Here is a 15,409-nt window from a genome sequence, read left to right on the forward strand (position 1 = left end):
AAGTGAAGCACACTAATATTTTATCGACTGAAGATATTTTTTAATCGCCATAGAGATAGGGGCCTGTTATGTTACGTATAGTATATTAACAGCCCCCAGTGTGGGCGTTCCATGAGCAAATATTGAGGCATATCTCAAACATTGAGGCTCAAATTGTCGAATCGATGATCCAAGATGTTTGCCCAATAAGTTAGTATCAAAAAAGGGGCCAATAAAAACAACGGAAGGCTTTTGTCGGTGCCTTTTGGGCAATAAAAGTGGCCATTAGGTGTCCTATTAACGCCTATTTCGACATAATTAGGACCAATTCACTACTAAACCGGCATTCGATTGTATAATTGTTTATATTTTATGTGATCTTTTAATATGGCGTTTGAATTTGAGATTGTAAATGCCTTTTGTTTTTCTTAATTAAATGATCAAAGTATTTATTGTTCAATAAGACTGTTTCAGAGGAATCAGCCACGTAGTCTTGCGTCGCTGTCCCAACAAACAGAAACCATCGATACGGTGATATCGCTACGCCCAATAAACTTTTCAGCTTCTGAAAGGGGCTTAATTAGCCAGGACTTAACGCACAACAGACCAAATGAGCGTCTAAGTGCTAAAACTTAGTTTACACTAAGTAAGTAGAAATCTTTATAATTCATCTAGTATGAAATTATTTTCATTCTAGATGAATTACTACTGTGTGAGGACACATTTATCTTATTAAAATAACTAAACTTTGTATGTGCGTATGATTTGGTTTAATATATGTCGCACCCGTACACGAGTACAATGCATGGCCAGCATGACCTTTACAGATTAGCAGGACCTCTAGTAGGAAGAAAGACAACCCGACCCATGGACAATACTAACCACACATTACAATACTTACATATGTCCCGTTCCTTCAATATTTATTCTGTAATTGTTCAATAATTATTCATTCAGGTATCGCAGAACTGCCGTGCACCTATATGTAATATACCTAATTTTAAAAATAGATCTACAAATTCCTTCTTACACGAAGTTTATTACTTCGCCACGAACATAAATCTCTATGAAATATCAAAAGGCGTCCGAATTTATATTGTTTACGTTTACAATTAATATCAAACGAAATATCATAATCGTAATTTTATTCACCTTTGAAGTGAGGCACTTGTTTGGTGGTATATTGTAGTGTAAGAGGTGACGAACTTTCCGAAGGCGAGTACCTTTACTGCGTACTTCGCTCACTCCAATGAGCTTCCGTTCTGCCGTTCAGGCGATTGACCACCCCGCGACGGCTTTAGCCGAGGTTCGAGTCTCACAGGCGACACCTAAAACCACATGAAAATTATGATTTATTTTGTGTCTATAAGAACGGTTCTAGGTAATTATTAAGTAGGATTTTGATTCAATTATTTTAATTGCCAGTAGCGTTTGGTCAATGATATAAGTAATGTAAAAGTAATGTCAATTCTTATAAATAATAATTCTAATAATAAATAATTAATTCTTCTCTAAGAACTGTTTCTTCTGAAAACAATACCCTGGTCAATTAATCAGCTAGCCCTTGGCCTATAGTGTTAAAGGTGACGTAACGCAGATCTAGCCCACAGTGTATTTTACGAGGCGCGGGCGCAGCGTGATGCTTTAATCTCTGAAATTATCATTAACATCCTTTAATAAACGTCAATCTCATACCTACATCCGTCATTGATTTTTCTTTAATGCTTACATAATTTTGCTTCAGAGGATTAAATAAATATATAGTATTTATAAACAATTCAGGTTACAATTCGTAAATAATATACTTAATAGACTAGACAGAAAATTAACAACGAAAGATTTAAAATTCAGTTCGCAATGAACACTAAAATAAATTTAAAAACACATTTCTAAATATTTCAATTTTATATTCGATTTTTAAATTACAAATACTATATGCGGTAGGTATAGTTAACAAATAAATATAACGTTCCGTTACGCGTTAATTATTATCGAAACTAGTCGGCACTATTAGACTGTTGTACCCGAAGTGCTGATATCTTAATACGACATGTATTAAATACATGTCAGAGTATAAGTGACAATACAGGGCTACGTAACCGTTGGTCAGCTATAAGATTCAAAAAAATATTTTCTAGAAATATCGATGTTAAGTATAACTTTGTATCACCCGAATTTACATGCAGTTTGCACTACAATTTTCTTTAGTTATTTCAATTAACAATTTATTATAATGATTCCGCTTCTTTTACAGGTACCTTTATTATATTATTTCTGTAATATTATAGATTCATTTAAAAAATGTTATTTACAGACACTCAAATCCACTTATATACCTGGCTGACTCCAGGGTAATCTGTAATGATTGCAAGAGACACGAGTACGCTGCATGGTGGTAAACTAACATCATAACTTAAGTCTAATGATTAAAAGAAATAAAAACAATACACGCAATATAAAACATATATTCAGCCCCACCTGAATTCCAAAATAATATAACTGGGAAAAAACAATGATAAGACAATCTGACAATATTTTTAAATCGATATTACGGTTAGAATAACTTTATTTCTCATATGAATTAAAAAAATTCGCTTACTGAGAAAAAAACATTACAAGACTAAATAATTATTACTAGAACGCACAGAAGGTACCTATACAAAAATTCACAAAACAAATACAGTAACAAAAATGCAGGTAGACACAACAGACTCGAAACGGTCAACCAAGCAAATACATAGGTTTAGGATTGGACTTACGGAGTATCTGCGTCATATAGATTTAGAAAGATTAGAATTTAATATTTTAAAAGAAATTTAGTAGTAAATTAGAAATGTATGATTAAAAAATGTTGTCAATCCCTGATCGAAACGAGACAGGTCAACAAAGGGGCGGTCCATTTGATTGGATGTAGGGATTTGTGATCTCAGCCACACATACTTGTAACATCACAGACATTACCGACATTTAATAATTGTTTCGATTCCATTCTGATCCGGCATTAGTAATTCAAAAATAGACAATTTTTATCCATCGGTGTTAAATGCGAGGCTCGATTCCCGTAGAGACACTCACAGTTTTGTTTTTTTATAAAACAGGAGGTAATATGATGTTCTGGTCTGATTTTAAGTGATACCAATACCCATGGACTATAAAGGTCGCAAGTGCGTTGCCGTCCTTTTAAAAATTAGTACGCCCTTTTCTGGATATTTCAAGAAAAGGGCGTAGGTCGATTTAGTTCTGAAATTTCGTATTCTCGAGTAGATGCACAAAAACCCCACATCTCTACGCAACACCAAGGGGATAAAGCCACTCGGAAAGTGACTGGTTGACGCCGATTTACAGACGATATAACGAATGTATACCAAAATATGGTTCGCCGTAATGTCGGGTATCGAACCCAGCCATACAAGTTAACCGCTAAGTAAGGCGAAGGCCTATAATGTACCATTCGTAGTCACAGTCCAACATCTATTATTCCATTTTCGAAAATATCTAATCCAACACGATAATAGCGTTCGAGACACTTCAGTTAGTGCGAACGAGAGGTGCCGTTAGAGCGAGATGCAAGACCAGAAGCGCCGCTCACGTCAAAATACGTGCTCCATTCGTTTTATTGCCCGCCATTGTTGTGCAAAGAGATTATTAAGTTTATCGATGTCGATAGTTTTGCTTTGTGGTTATCAAGTGATGAATGCGAATGAGTGCTTATTATTTATCGATATAAGGACTGTTCACTGTTTAAAATAATTTAATAGTAATCTCATACAAGTCGTTTGGAAAAAAATCAAAAGAAAAGCATGACAAATATTATAGGTATGTAGTATATATAAAGTCTTATTTATACTTGTCACTTTAAGCTCAGTCCTTACTTATTCTTGTATATACGTATATAATAACTTCAGTATTTGTAGGTGCATCCTCTCAAGAAGATTTTTTATTTACATTTATTTCCAGAAGTTAGTTTTGTGCCCAATCTTGGGGCTGAGAAGGAGGGACGGGTGATGGAGAGTCCGGAAAAAAATCCAAAATAGAAGAGTAGATAGTCGAGTCAACATTATAGGTCCATCCAGGTATATTTGGACCATTTGGCTGGGGCACCCAGGGTACAAGGTTGGATGGCAAAGGACATGAACGAAGTATTAGAGTACAGAGAGGATGACCTCCTGCAGGTGAAAGCAATTAACAGGAGGTGACACACGACGGGGAGCGCTGATAGTTTCTCATTTCGAAGCCAAAGACTTTATCGTTGCAAGCGTATTTGGAATTCAGTCCTTTATATTGTAATATAAATTAAATTTAATAATGTCTTTCGCTTTTATAATAGCTTTCGCTATCGACACTTCGACCCACGCAAATCAAAAGTATCGATAGCCCACGCCCAAAGCACATCTCTCAGACCGGCACCGCGGCACCATCAAAGGAGGCCACCTCTTTGATGTGGCCGCGGGCTCGCGCCTCCAAACGCCATAAGCGACAAATCCATACGTCATCCTCCTGTCATTATAACGCCTCACAATCGGCCCGGGAATGTGGAATTACTTACGAGACAATATAAATTGACAAGGCGGTTTAATAGCGGTTAGAGTGTCGCTTACGAGCCAGTCAATGAGAGGACAATGACATCGTATCGATGGCATCGCGATAATTAACTTATTGACTGGCTGTTTAGCATTCGCATAAAACGCTTTACGAAAATAACTAATATTATGACATTGTAATCGTAAAGTGATTATTATTCAAATAGGTAATTTACTTGTTGAAAATATTCTCAGAGTAAAGCGCCGGCAACGCACTCGCCCTCTGGCATATTCATTAGATGACCCTCGTGCCCGTTTGCCTCCTTTTCTATAAAATGAACTCCCAATCCTAAGCAAATACTTCACCAACACCAAACATAGGTACATAGCCTCGTACATTTATTACAAATGAAATAATCATTTAACAAGTGTAATGTTGAGATGTCGCTTTGAATAAATTAAATGGGAAACGAAATCTGTGCCACTTACACTCGTGAATAAACCTAAGACTTATTCATCCATTCCCAAAATGCCTTTGAAGTATGTGTGGAAATGGGGTTCTATAAAGAAAAAAATATAATTGGCAGTGTAATGTAATTTGTATTTAAATGCATAATATGACAGTGATGTAATAATGACAGTTGCACTCAAGTGAAGATATAAACAATTGATCTGTTACATACAAATACACAAATTGTCTTGCCTCGTTTATAACATCGGCCATTACAGAACCAGGGATTTTTTCCAGTTGGGATTTTGCATAACAAATGACCATCTCATCAATCAACTAACAGACTCTAGCCACTTTAGTCCCGAATCATGTAATTAAATAAATTTAACGGATAACCGTGCATAATTAACAAAGGTACAGTCCGTCAACCTTTATCAAGGAGAAAAATCGTCTAATTCACACCTTAAGAGGCCATTTGCCCAAAACATTCGGTCAAATTAATCTAGTGGTACGTTTTTTAATGTTTCCGAAACGACAAAGTTTTGACAGAGGTGTGAAGATAAATGATGGCTAATTGCCGGACTGTCTGAGGGCGTGGTGCCTAATCGGCCAGCTGTTGACCAATTTAGGATTCAAATTAGTCATTTGAAGAAACCTAAGTGGGTGCTTGAAGCTTGTGAATCTGAAATGAATGATTTATGGAACGTAAAATATGAATGTTGGCCTAGTGACTTCAGCGTGCGACTCTCATCCTTAAGGTACGAGCTTGGTTTTGATCTCCATTCGTGCACCAATGGACTTTCTGTCTATCGTCTATTAACATTCGCTCGAACGGTAAAGAAACATATTGTGAGTAAACCGGCTTGTCTTAGATCTAAAAAGTCCACGGGCTGTGTCAGGCACAGGAGGCAGATCACATACACATCACATCACAACAATATTTATGCTTTTAACGGTTTTCCACTACAAGTTGAATGATAAGACGATTATATAACAAAACGACAAAAAATAAACCCACTGATGTCATAAAGGCACTGAGGTTTGCTACTGCAATAATAATCTGTAGTAGATTTTTGATCTAAAATACTAATAGTACCTAAATAATAAGTATAAGTACCTAAGTAATAATAACCTAAGAAACTTATGGCGCAGTGTGACGTAGAAAGTGCAATTAAAATTTCAGTTTTAACATTAGCTTCCGATGAAGTTGGTCATTATCAATCTTCGTGCATCGTAGTAAATTAATGATAAAATTCAATTAATTTTGATGTTATAAAATGTAACATGTTAATAAATTAACGTCGCGTTGTTTGTTTAATGTAATAATAACAGGTGTGGCTCCAATGACTGTCACGCCTAAGCAAAAAAGATCATTACATTATGCGCAACAATTACACTTTAATTTGCAACTCATTTCTCTTGCAAAAGAGGCTAAAAGCTTGTCAAAAAATCGGTACGAGTTTATCAAATTCGCGATCGTGGGAAGATTAATTTGAGAGACCACTTTATAATATCGGAGTGTCTACCTGGATGACTCAGCACTCTTTCTATTAACTTGCGTCCAGTCACAACAGATCTTTTCTCCTGATACAGCGATATGAAATTGCTTAACGCGGTATGACTTTTTGAGGTCAACTTAAGCTGGTCGTATTACGACTAATGAGTAGTTAGCTTTTCTTCTCTGAGTGAACGTGTCATAGATAATTCGATTTAATGGCAGGGCTCTTTAATTATCGAATTAGGGACGTCTTTCGTACGACTTTGTGATCATGTTATAAAAAAAGTGTATAAGGTGCGGTGAAATTTGTTTATTTAAGGAATTTAAAGTATTGTTGGGTTTTTCTATAACTCAAAGATAAAATTAACCATCCCGGAACGCGATTTACGAGTTTTGATATGTTGTATAGTGATAACAATATTCATTGTTTTTAAAAAAAATCTTTTTGTCTTTCGTTATCATATTAAGCCCCGTACCTAACGTTCAAGAAGGCACAGAACAGACACATTTTTGTGTTTGTAGTATAATTTTCCATACAAAACGCATTTGTCTTGTGACTCATTCGAATCAAATCTTCGGTCAATCATGTTCCTACCCTAGTAATGAATATAGAACAAAAATTTAAGGTACATAAGGAGTTCAAACTTCCGTCTTCTGGTTTAAATAGCTTAACCACTCGACTACTGTTTGATAGAGAATCTATTTGATTAATAAATAAATAAATTTGCGATAAATTTAGTACTAGGTTTATTAAAAACTCGGTCGTATATTTTAACGAACTCGCGAGGCGGTCTTTGATTTATAAACAATACGTCAATGACGTAAGCTTCTTTAGCGGCTCAGATTTATTGCTAGTGATGCGCGTGCGCATTGGTTTCTGGGCAGTTGTCGATATTTTCTTATCTTATGTAAATTGTATATTGACATGATATGGTACATAAAACATTTAAAATTTAGCGATTGAGTAAATAAAGTAAAAAAAGCGAATCAGTTTTATATAGAATTTTGTTGAAATTTTACTACATAATAAAATAATATTTTAGAATAACTTTATTCTAAAACAAATCATTATATAAAAAAAATATGTCATATTATATAGTTTGCATTCATGAAATATTATAGTGTATTTAACCCCAAAAGTGACACAACAACATAGTAACGATGTACAAATACTGAATCAAACTAAAATATCGATAAGCACGCACACCACTTTGTCTTGAATCAACCCTTTCGACGTCTCACTAACTCACTACACGAACGCATTAACTCCGTCTCACTCCAACAGTTACTGTTGAATATACCTATCTCTCTCACACGTCAATAAGATCTCCCTTTGTCCCGCCGCGGCGGCTCCTTTGAAGTGAAAGCTCCGCCCCACGGCGCCCGCCCCGCGCCTCTTTAATTCGTCACAAGTTAATGACAGTGCTTTTAATTACAATCGGAAACGCAATTTTCAAACTGACATAGTTCTCGATTCTAATCCGCTTTCTAAGTATCTTTTTGGGAGGTTAATTTACGAACACAATAATTGATCTACGCAATTTGTAACGTCTAATGCTTAAAAGTACAAAGATATTATACGTACAAACTTAAATTTTTCTATGTAATCACAGAGTATTTAATAATTTTCTAAATATTATTTACGTTTATTTATAAGAATTTCTAGTTTAATACTTATGTAATACTTGAACGGCTCCCTTTAAACTAATGATTTAATCTGGAGAATCTTTCAGTTGTATTAAAACCGAATTACAAAATAAAAAATCCATAGCTAAAAATATGGTTTATAAAATCGTAGAACTAATTATTGCAATTTGCAATGTATGCGACAACCCAATTAAATTGAATAAATATAATTCGTGAAATGTTCCTTTACATGAATCTGTTTTCAGATCAGTTTATATTGCATGACTGAGGCGAAATGAACTGACGCGGGAAATAGAGAGAATTATTACGAAACCTAATATCCTAAAGGAAATCTATTTTCCAATAACCAATGCTAGACTTCATACAAATCCCACGCTAAGTACACTTTTCAATCTCATCACTTTGATGTTAATTTCTTGAAATCCTGTTCACTTCATTCGTACGATAAGCAAGGCATTCACTCTTATGTAATTACTGGCGGCCGCTTCAAAGGAGCCGACGAGCACGGCGGCGCTTTTGTAGTCTAATAAACTTCTTTATGGCAAGATATAAATCTTGACTCTATGCCCTAGAGAATAAAGTACAAATTCACTAATATAACAAGACTTTTCTTAACACCTTAACGGAGTAAAGGGTGGTATCGGTTAGGATTTTGCCACGGATATGTCAAAAAGAGGTTTTATTGCGTTGGGTAAATTAGACCGCCCTGGATGAAATTAGGTCATTCTGGTTATAAATATGATTGATTTTAATTCTTGTTAGTTTTAATAAATTATATTTTTAGCGCATTTAATTGATTACTGATAATGATAATCGATTTTGTAATATAAAATATCAAGGTATGTAAATTTGTAACAAAATTTAGTTTACATGACAGTTTACATATAGTGATTTTTATTATTCTTCATTTTCTTATGATTAATTTTGGAAGCAAAGTCAAGGTTAATAATGATGGAAAGATGGAAAGCCATTTGTTATATAAAATGCCATGTCAATAGCCATGTTTGTGTAAAGATTGTAATTTGTCTAAATACATCGCGTGATCAAAAAATTTCTGTAAACGTTAATATTTTACAAGACTCATTACGAGTACACATGGCTATAGGCTTGGATATAATTATTTATATATATGTTTAACTGGTTTATAGTACTTTTATTATATAGACTTTTAAACATTGCAAAAGTGTCAAAATAAAAATAATTGTAGCTAGACGCTTAAACTCTGAATCATGAGATTGATATAGAAAAGTGGCCTAAGCGTGTCACTTTTATTCATAAGAATTAAGGTCCTATGTTTGAACTCCAGCCACCAACTTTTCTGTCTATGTGCGCATTTCGCAGCGCACAGTCACTTGTACGGTGAAGGAAAACATCGCGAGGAATGCCTCAGACACAAAGATCCCGTGTCAGGCACAGAAGTCTGATCACTTATTTGCTTAAAAGCAAAAGGCAAATGATCACGAAGCAGAAACAAAAAACCGAGGTTACGACCAAGGGTTGAAGCGCTGCCATTTCTTTTATGGAATAAATGAGGTCGAAGTTGCCGTTAATAACATTTTGGACAAGAAGGAATGTCCAAGTTAATTAATGGCAGTTAATTTTATATATACGTACGATTATCACATAGCACATACGGTTTATTTATTAAGGAAACAAATCGGATACATCTGTTTACAATAAAAAAAAACTTAAAAAAATACCCACAAAATGTTTCACAATTAAAAAAAATTGTGGTATATAAGGTTGATATTTTTTTATTTCCCCGAACAATTTGGTGCGGGACCTTATTTTGTTCACATATCTACCTATTTAGTAAAGAAACCTCGCGAGTGGAATGACTTTTTTTTGAACTTTTACAATATTATTGTAATATTTAGCTTGATTTGTAAGAAGTACCAAGTTAGTGGGCGTAAAATCTGAACTAAGTAGTAAGTATGAGTAGTCTCGAAGTTTTAAGCGTAGTATGTTTTATGAAAAAGAGCTGTGCGATCTCAATAGAAAACGACTCGTAGCATATTGATGTTGGATATAGTCTTGGATATAATACGTGGAAAAATACGTGGGGTTTGAGGTTTTGGGAGATAAAAAACCTTTTATCTCCTAAAACCTAACAAAAGTGAGCTCCACCCCCAATGATGCCTTCCATATTTTGTGAACTAAACAGCAGTTCGTTAAATAAGTACCATAACGTTTATATCAATAACAATAGATGAAAAGTTGTAATTCGTTACGTTTGGCAATTTGCGCTAAAAAATCAAAACACAAAATTTCCTCGATACATACTACTGAATCGATATAGTCGCTATAAAACGAGTTTAAAAAATAATAAATGCTTTTTAATTTTTCACTTAAGTAACAACAGTTACCTAAAAAATCTTACAGCGTCTAGTACAGTGTCAAGTGTGTAGGTACACTGTACGCCAGTGTTGGCCCAGTGGGTTCAGCCTGCGACTCTCATCCCGTGGTTGTAGGTACGATCCCTGGCTATACACCAATGAGCTTTCAGTCTATGTACGCATTCACTTGAACGGTAAAGGATAATATCGTGAGAAAACCGGTTTGCCTTAGACCCAATAAATCGACGGTGTGTGTCAGGCAGAAGAGGCTGATCACCTACTTGCCTATTAGATTGAAAAATAATAATGAAACAGAAACAGAAATTTGAGACCCATACCTTATAAGGTGGGGCCACAAAGAGTTTTACTTATTTGTTTATTGCTAATAGTAATAAGTAGACACAATAGACAGAAAGACTGTAGGTATATTGTGTTTCCTCCAGACAACTAATTAATAAATAAACTCATTTTTTATAATTGTTTAACGAGACTTAATGATTTAATGAGGCAAGCTTTCAAATCGATAACTGAAATAAAAGCTACTATGAATTTAGAATTATAGCAAAAGAAAATTAGAGACCAATCTTGCGCAAGTACTGAAATAATAGATCATTGTTTGGCCTTTATTATGGCCACCCATATCGTAATGCTATCTCCCTCGCACGCACTCGGTGGTCTGTAACGAGACAACTGGAATGGCCGAATCACCACATAACGTTTTTTACATGATTACCTCTTCAATAAATCTCACGGAATAATGGACGTGACAGTATAAAAATTGCATTAATCCATACTTATCGATACATCGAAGCGTGGACAATTAATCATACGATCGAATATTTATTTATTTAGAAAAACCTTTTTTTTTATAGAACGGGGGCAAAAGGAGGCTCATCTGATATTAAGTGATACGGCCGCCCATGGACACTCTCAATGCCAGAGGGCTCGCGAGTGCGTTGCCGGCCTTTTAAGAATTTGTACCTTACAGCTTACTTAACTATAACACAAAATGATTTTAAATCGAAACGACAATTAGAAGGCTTACAGACTTAACCAAATATGGGGAGAATGCATTTGGGTCTTTATTGGTATTTTGGAACTTTTTAAATGAAAAAAGCGGGAGTTTCGTTCAGTAAAAAAAAGTATAAAATTAGAAGTTTTAAAATATTTATTAATAGATTACAAAAGGCAAAAAACTATAGAAGGTTTATTTTAGTAAAAAACTGATATTTTAAATCAGATTAACACTATCGTTAAATAGTTGAGTCTTTATTTATTATAATTTAAAAAATCAAAAATCTTTTATCCGTTACAAAAACAAGGCGTTTCGAACAAATTCGATTGGAATATAATTAATATTACAAATTGCACTTTACATTGAGTGAATATTTATTTATATGAATTAGGTAGGATGATATTTCTGTGAGACTTTTTTTTAAAGTTTCGCTTTTCTCTTTAATAAAGATAAAAAAAGTTTCATAGGATATCTGTAGAATTTCGATGAGTCTTATCTCTAATCTGCTTAATTTACGCACAGTTTATGTCTGGCATACGGCAATTTAAATTATTGTAGGAGCAGTTTGATGTTAGAATAATTAAAATTGAAAGATACTTCTTATATATTCCTGGTATCTTTTTTTGGAGTTGGTGCCATTTCTGTGAATGGCAGTGGACCCTTTCAGGGCGAGCTAAGCTCGCCAAAACAGCCCGTGCTGAGCTGTAAAGGCCCTTAAGGCCAACAGCGAGATTGTGATCTTTACAAAAAAATCATGTCAGTGTTTTAGTGGGTGAGTTATCCCCAAAAAGTATATCCCTTTATTCCCACTTTTTGGGTATAAATCGCGGGGACACTAAATTTTAATCTACAAATCGGGACGTCTGGCAACACTGATGCTCTGTAAGCATGTGTGTTAAAATTGGCTTGATTCACTGACATTAATCTGATAGTGTTTTAATTTTTGAAAGTTTATTTTATTCAGTATTTATAGTAACATAATATGTAGATTTCATAAACGAAACCGAATGAATATCTAAATTAAATTAAATGAATATTTGCGACGTGTCATTTGTAATCGCTCGTATTTGGTTCTAATTAAGACGTTGATTTTTGAAGTAAGTAATTAATAAACTAAAAAATATAAGTCATAACAGTAATTAAGTACTTTTGAAAGAATATAAAGGCATTTTATATATAGATGAAAAGCGTAAAAAATCGCAGAGTACTTATAAAACAGTCCGTTAATAAGCGAGAAGTAGGTACTTTTATATTTTTTATTACTTTAGAAGTAATATTTTTTTAAACTTTTTTTCTGTTAATCTGACGTAGTTACGTTACAGCTTCCAAGACTACGGAAATTTTCATTGTTTATATTTATATTATACAGTTTATATTTATCATAATTTCGTCTAATGTCAGTCCCGTAACGCAAATGATAACTTCACTGCACTGTTTAGGGTTGCCAATTACTTTTACGAGAATAGTTATAATATGACTGCTGTCAAGTTATGTTAATTAGGGCCTGTTTCACAATGTATGGATAAAGTACCAAATAGCTATACAACACATCAATTATTCGGAAGATAAAAGTCCCGAATTCGAAACTTCGCGTTTCATGACGAATAACGCTATCTGACAGTTGTGAAACGCAACAATATTGTTTATCCTACCAATAAGTAATAAATAGCTTATTTGGAACTTATCTGGACATTGTGAAACAGACCCTTAACGTACCTACTATCTAAAATAAAATAGAAATCCTTTTATTTCTTCCAAAATCAAAGTAAACTTAATCCAAAAAATCAGGTCAGGACAGTCAGGTTATCCATCACTCATCTGACAGGCTTTCTATATGCCCTGCCATCATTTAAGCTTTAGAGTTTAGAGCATAGTTTTGGGCATCGGGTAGTAGTGGGCTTTTGTTCCAATGCTTACCTATGTGTGTCTTATCTGTTTTATATATAATGTACAATACTACAATCAGTCACTCTAAAACATCCTTAAGAAAACAAATATTCTTTTCGGGCTGTTACAAAATAGATACACTTTTCTGCAAACTTACAGCCCTATCTCGTATAAGCGCAGTTCACACGGGCGAGATGGCGCGAATGGGGCAGGTAATGGTGGCCGATCCATCATTCTCGGACATCGCTATTGATTTGTTCAATTTCTGCATTAGCTTACCTAACATTAACTATGCACTTTCGATTTTAGTTAGCTACTTGAATTAATTTATAACTAAAAGCTGCGGAAGCTATCTGATCTTAATTAAATAATTATTATTAAAGATGACAACAGCGGCCGTAGTCAAATTCTCAAGTTTACGACCGTACGGTCGATTCTTGGTTGTGTGCTTGTGTGTGTGTAAATATATCAGTTTATCACAGTTCACATTATACATTTGACATAATACAAAAAAAATTATTTTGAAATTAAAATACTTGTGATAGAATTTAATAGCATCTGTAGTTTTATGTAGTGTGTTGTAGTAAATATATAATTTTTAGCTTTTTCTTTGTGTGCCGCCAAATTTTAAAATCTTTAATTGTGTGCCGTCAAACTTTCAAATCATTAAATATGTGCCGTGACAAAAAAAAAGGTTGAGAATCACTGGGATAGATATTTTGGCACAGTTGATCTGTTCATAGTTCATACAAATATGATCTACACCAGTTTTTAAAATAATTGAAATGCTATTTGATATGTTTTAAATAAACATATGTACTTATAATTTTATCAATGAGTGTAAAGAGTGTCGCCAAAAATGGATTGTCTTCGTAGGGTTTGTTTATTGGGATGCAGATAGGAGATCGATCGACTGTCACGAAAATATACCCGATTGGGTATATTTTCAATCTAAGATTGTGGATTATTTATTGGGTTCGGGCTTAAATCTATCGCTCAGGTTATATCAAAATAATGGCTAAAATTGAAAATGAAAATGCAACATGGATAAAATACGTTTTTATTATTTCTTCTCAGTATTTTTCTAAAATCTTTTTAATACTGGTCAGAACAGTCAGATAAAAAGGGTATTATCTGGTACAAGACCCACACATCTTCAGTTGAAATTTTATTGAATAAATGCTTATATTCCGTTAGATACTATGTCGAATAAAACTAAATAATAGAGAATAAATGTCTTTAAACCTAATAAAACTACCTGTTAGGGTAATAAACGTGTTTAATATTATGTAGTAATCGTGCATGAGGTAAATTAAAGCTTTTTGTCAATTTCTTATTAGCAGACGTGGTGATCAAAACCTGTTTAGCGAAGAATTATGCCGTCCGAAAGATTAAAATTACCATTTATTATATACGCACGTTGTCAGAATATATACATGTAAATAACGTGTGTTACGTTTTGGTAACTCATGCATGTATAGGTATCGTTTTTCAGAATTAACGTTATGACACTTATTTTTTAATACACTCTGAAAGACTACAAAAGAGGCATACTTAATACCGGAAAACGTTTTAAGTATAATAACAATTCATTAGTTTTAATAATTTTGATTGTAATAGAAAAAAACAATAAACCGGTCTTTTAAAAACGCATACATCTACGGAAAGTTAGTATCGTAATAAAAATCACTAAGCAAACAATTTTATCTCCACATAAATTGCTCCGAATTATCTGGCATCTTCTCTCTCTGTCAGGGCGGGGCCAGCCGTGGTGAAACCCACGTATTTAGACCTCTCGCGTACCTCTTGTGAGGTCCCGATGGTAATTTATTAAGCGGGCCCCACACACTTTCGAAACGTCCATTCGAAACATAGACTATGAATTATCATCGAGGTTATTTTTTTTAATTTCCCGCCTAACGGTGCGAATTCAAACTAATTAAGACATTACAATAATACAGAATTTGTATGTTAATTCAAACATTTGAAGCTTTCTTATCGTCTTACATCTATTTTGAATTACATTTAATGTTTTATTGCGTTTTCGTGATTTCGAATTTTTTAAGACGGCAACAT

Source organism: Pieris rapae, chromosome 2, assembly GCF_905147795.1.
Source record: "Pieris rapae chromosome 2, ilPieRapa1.1, whole genome shotgun sequence".
NCBI classification, from domain to species: Eukaryota; Metazoa; Arthropoda; class Insecta; order Lepidoptera; family Pieridae; genus Pieris; species Pieris rapae.